Raw genomic sequence first — 6,000 nt, 5'->3', positions numbered from 1 at the left:
TTGGACTCATCGGGAGGAATGTTGAAAATTTTATGTTTAATCGCTTCAGTTATATCCTTTATTTTTTCATTTTTATATTCCTATTGTTTAAGTTTTCTCGATGTAATTGGGGTATTGCTTATTAGAGAGAGTGCTTTATTTAATGGACTAATAGCACTTTTTCTGACTTCAGTTTCGTATGTAGCCGAACTGCTATTACTTGATGGTTGAATATTTTCCTCGCTCGATGACTGGCTGCTGTTTTCCGATATAGCTCCTTCATTGTTCTTATTTTTTTTGGCTCTCATCGCCAGTCTCATTCGGCAACTGTTACATATTTTTTTCCCCATATTTTTTTGGTCCTAGGCATCCCCAACATACGCAGGATACTATCTGAAACTTGCCTTACTTTGGCCTTTCTTGGATGTATTTTTAACTTCAGCGGATTGAAACATTTTAAGTCATTGAATTGCCGTAGATGCAATTTATTTTTTTCAACTTTTGCCATTATTTAAATGTTCTTACTTGTTTGTTCGCTTTCAAAACAGAAACTGAAAATTTATCCGACTTACTTAACATTTTATACCAAATTTGATACTGGATCTTTTAAAGATAGGAGTACCTAGACACTCCATTTCAAACTGTTTGCAGTTCTTACCTGCTTAAAGAATTTTTCCAACTGTAGCAGAATAACACTCACCATAGAAGGTGGGTGTACTTATGTGCTGCAGTTATACAGGTAGTTCAGCTAGTGTGGAACTAATTAATTTTTAAACTCATCAATATAAGAAAAAGTTCATAAAACGGTTTAATTATGTTAAAATTCATAATTTAAAAATAGAGATGATGCGGAACTAATTTAAAATGTGAATATTGTGTCACTTTTCTTGGAAAATTGATTCAAGGGTATTATGGTGCGTATGAGTAACATGAAGGACACTTGATAAATTAATATTTTTAAATTACTTCTGGAAGCAATATCACACTGGAAATATTTATCTTCGAAGAAGAATTTATTGTTTAATCGGAATTAAAAGTAAAAATGAAAAATTTGTGTGACATATTCCTCTGTTTTTTTTTTTACTGAAAAATCGTGTGTGTGTGTTTGGAGTGATGTGAAGGATAAATAAATTTTTTAAAAGTACTTCCCACGACAATATCGTCCTGAAATTTTTGAGTTTTATGTACAATTTTATTACTAATTGAAATCAAAAATATTATATAAGAATATTTGTAGTATATTTTTTGAAAATTCATTCAATGTAAATATAGCACGCATGTGTTTGATGTGTTTTATGAGAAAAAAAAATTTAAAAAATTTATAAAAATCGATGCTATCGTGAAAATTTTTATTTCTTAGTAAAATTTAAAACTAAATCTAAATAAAATATAAAAAATGAAAAATGTTGTGTACCCTTTTGAGATATCTTTTTTTTTGAAATTTAACGGTTAATATTAGTACTTAAATATAAACAATCTTAATTGTTTAAACAATTTCTTAAAAGCTCAACCAATTATCTTTAAAACGCAATAAATTTCAAGTTTCTACCTTTTATAGAACTTGAGATATAGCCATTTGAAAATGTGTCTACAATGCCAATTCTCAAAACCCCATGGGTCCATATCTCCTAGGAAAAAAATTACAAAATTTTTTCCCGAGATACGGGTCTTCTTATTTTATGAAAGGAGCTCATAAAAAAGTTTCAGCCAAATCGGAGGTGATGAGGTCATTTTTTGCCAAAATCCGTCCGGTTTGTAAAAGAATGACCCATATACTAATTATATGTATATTAATAGTGTCAGTTTTTTCAACACCCTGGGAGTAGTTGAAAATTAATAAAGAGTTATTAAATAAAACAGATGTAAATAAACGCAATACAAAGGGACTGATAGGTGCCTTTGGTGGTAACATTAGTACATTGGGTACAGCAAAAATAGAGCATGGAGAACTTTCAGAGTTAAAATTTAACATGCATATAGTTCCAGTGGGAAGCCAGATACCAATAGATAGACAGTTGGGAAGAGATGAACTATGGAACCGTTCAACAATGGACATAATTCAAAAGGTGCTAAAATTTCATGATAATGAAAAAGAGGTAGCAACTTTACATTTGAGATCACGTTCGGATTTGTATAACTGAATGTATCACGATCCCCTCAACAATGGTAGTACCATTTAAAAAAGCGCCTAAAAAAGGAACAGTAATAGTTCATAAAAAAGAAATTTTGCCAAAGGTTTATTTAGGAGGGTGCCTTACTAAAGTAATAAATGATATAGGTTACGTGAAAATTTTAAATGCAAATATTGATTCTGTTGAAATAAGTACAGAAATTGCGATAGAAGATAGTTGTATGGCTGATTTTTATGAATACAAGCTACCAAATGTGAATTTAAATAAAAAACTTAACATAAATAAACGTTAGTGGTTGCTATTAAAAACAGTGGATTTGGACAGAAATTTAAATACAGAGGAAAGAAGGTTGATATCAAAAATAATGAAAGAATACAGTGATGTGTTTCATTTACCAAGGGATAGACTCACATATACATCAGTGTTGAAACATGAGATTCCGACGGAGCAAGGTCAAATGCCAATTAACCAATGACAATATAAACTGCCTGAAACACATGAAGAAGTGATAAGCAAACAAGTGAATAAATTTCTAGAGGAAGGAATAATAACCAAAAGCAAGTCACCATGGAATTCACCGATAATTCTAGTACCTAAAAAACCTGGTACAGACTGCAAAAAGAAATGGCGTTTGGTGGTAGATTTCAGAAAAATAAATGAAAAAACCATCAAACAAGTTTTTCCAAATCCGAGGATAGATGGTATTTTGGATCAATTGGGATGCAGTAGATACTTCACAACTGTGGATTTAGCTAGTGGCTATCATCAAGCGAAAGTTAACGGCAAAGACAGAGAAAGAACAGCATTTAGTACTGGATCTGAACATTTTGAATATCTTCGGATTCCACTTGGACTAACGGGAACACCCGCAACGTTCCAACGCATAATGAATAGCATTCTCACAGGGCTTCAAGGAATTGATTGTTTTGTATATCTGGATGATGAAATTTAAAAGAACATGACAAAAGATTTAGAAATGTATTACAAGTTCTTCGTAAAAACAATTTAAAGCTACAAACTGAAAAATGTCAACTATTGAGGAGAGAAGTCGTATACTTAGGCCATAAATAGTCAGACAAAGGAGTGATACCGGATCTAGGAAAAACGAAATGTGTTACATCTATCCCAGTACCTAAAAATATAAAAGATCAGCAATCATTTTTAGGTCTAAAAAATTACTATAGAAAGTATTGGGTTGAACTTTTACTCAAAATTATATAATTTTCACAAAAACAAAATGTTAAACTAGACTTGTTGAGTCTCTGCAATTTTTTAAGAAATAAAAAAGTTTAGTTTGTCGCTTACTCTTGCTAAAGAAAGTCATGTGTTTTTCTTGTTCTTTTTTCGTGAGATTGTATAGTTGGTGAGATTCTTACATTTGCTTTTATTTGTGAACATTTAATTTTATTCAGATCAAAGAAAAGCCTTCGGTCAGACAGAAAGTTTATTCCACAAGCCGCTAAGGTATCTTTACCATTAAACAAATTGCTGAGAAATGGAGAAAAATTCGAATTAAATGAAAGTTGCCAAAAAGCAATGAACGAGTTGAAAGCCGCAGTAACCAGTTCACCAATTTTAGAGTATCCAGATTTTTTAAAAGAATTTTTGAAAACAACGGATGCTAGTAACGAAACATTAGGTGCAGTACTATCCCAAGGAGAAGTTGGATCAGACTTAGCCATTTACTTCGAAAGCCGTGCACTCAGGAGTACTGAAAAAAGATACTCAACTATAGAAAAATAATTACTTGCTATAGTATGGGCTACAAGAAATTTCAGATCATACTTATTGGGAAGGTATTTTAAAATATATACGGACCATAAACCATTACGTGAAATTGCTAATTTAAAGAATCAAGATACGCGACTGGGACGATTTCGTTTAAAGTTAGTAGGGTACGATTTCGAAATTTTTTATAAGCCCGGAAAATCTAACAAAAATGCTGACGCTTTAAGTAGACTTCCAATAGCTGTTGTAAAGCATAGGAGGCAGAACTAGCGAAAACTTTAAAAAAAATTGCAGTAAATAACCAAGAGGAATTAGAGGATTTAATAACTAATACACATGAAGACATTGCAGTATATTTAACAAACAAAAAAGACATCCAGAAAGTTTTGAAAAAATTTCATGATTCAACAATCGGAGGTCATAAAGGGGTAACTAAAACTTATTTCCGATTAAGACAGCAGTTTAAGTGGGCAGGCATGCAAAAACAAATAAAGGAATACATAAGAGGTTGTCATAAATGTCAAAAGAATAAACGCTCAAAAGTGGAAAGAATTCCACTGATTCTAACTGACAAACCCCAAAGACCATTTGACAAAGTATTCATAGATATAGTAGGTCCATTACCAACCACAGAAAATGGAAATAAACTCATTTTAACCTTTCAAGATAATTTCTCAAAGTATATGTATTGTACTGCGTTACCACATGCAGAAGCTTCAACGGTGGCAAGAAAGTTATTTAATAAAATTTTTGCAAAATTTAATATACCTAGAGTTCTAATAACAGACAATGGAACGAATTTTAAGTCAAAGCTTTTCGAAGAAACATGTAAAATTCTAGGTATTAAGAAACTACAAACTGCACCGTATCATCCACGAGCAAACGGAGGTCTGCAACGTGGTCACAGACTTTTACCAGAATTCCTGAGGAATTTTGTGAAAAAGATGGGTCAAATTGAATGGGTTTGAATTTCAAATACCAATAAACTTAAAAAGAAAGCCAACCCCAGTATATAATCATGACGGTTATTCCAAACTTCTAAAATATCAAATACAACGATCATATGAATTAGTCAGGAAAAACCATAAAATAGCAAAGGAAAAAGTAAAAGAGTACTATGATAAAGAAACAAAAAAAAGATTGTTTAAAATAGGGGAAAAAGTGTGGTGGAGAAACCCAAGTAGGAAAAATAAATTTTCGCCTATATGGGAAGGTCCTTTCCAAATTACAGAAATACCTGTAAACAAGAAAATAATTATAAAGGATAGGAAAAAGATTTTTCATAATAATCTTTTAAGACTGCATACATCATAGTTAGAACTAGCCCTAAAAGTTATAGTACTCAACAAATATTAAAGCTATTATATTTTTCTACAGTTATTTTTACCCGGAATTGTTTTAATAAATTATTATTATTATTATTATATGTGGAGAAGATAGAAACGAATCTAGGATATACCGAAATCAATGTGGATAGAACTGAGATTGTCTACATACTGTAGACCCATACGAAATTGGACAGTGATTAGAAAATTTTAAATATACAGTGAACAGAACGAATAAACATACAAGTTACAGAACATTGATAGAATCAGAAACTACATTAACATAAAATATGTTACATACCTTACTACCTCATAGAATGAAAAGAAGAGGGCGTTTGTTGAATTGGGTATTTTGGGTAGGGTAGGGACATTTAAGAGCATTAAAACAAAATAATCACGAGTTAATAGCAGCTGAAAATCAACAAGTATTAATTAATGATAATTTTAATAAAACTGTAGTGGGATTCAGAGGAGTGATAAAACAGGACACAGAAATAATAGGAATAATGTTAAGCAGTTTGACGAAATTCGTTTAGGCATCATAGAGGAAAGCGTAGCGATTATTCAACCTTTCCCTATAACTAGCTTGAGAAGGCAAGTAGAGAAAATGCAACAAAGTGTAGCCTCGGCTAAGTCAGGAATGATTCAGCCGAATATTTTAAGTAGAGAGAAAATACAGAGATTTGACATTGATTTTCAAAAGCTTAAACAAATAAAGTTAGAAACAGCAACGTTTAAACAAAGATCAATAGTGTCAATAATAAAAGTACCGACGCAAACAATATCGGTAGAAAAAAGATTAATTGTATCGATACCAGATAAACAAAATAATCAAG

The 6,000-nt window shown here is 31.4% G+C and overlaps 1 protein-coding gene across 1 annotated transcript in view; it reads right to left on the bottom strand.

Moving 5' to 3' along the window:
- The window catches only part of LOC119667770 (cdc42 homolog), a 324,819-nt gene that overhangs the window by 175,510 nt on the left and 143,309 nt on the right, over positions 1 to 6,000 (bottom strand). The window lies entirely within an intron of this gene.

Source organism: Teleopsis dalmanni, chromosome 1 (genome assembly GCF_002237135.1).
Source record: "Teleopsis dalmanni isolate 2A chromosome 1, ASM223713v2, whole genome shotgun sequence".
Lineage (NCBI taxonomy): Eukaryota > Metazoa > Arthropoda > Insecta > Diptera > Diopsidae > Teleopsis > Teleopsis dalmanni.
The sequence above is the reverse complement of the archived record's forward strand: the minus strand, read 5'-3'. Positions and strand labels throughout refer to the sequence as shown.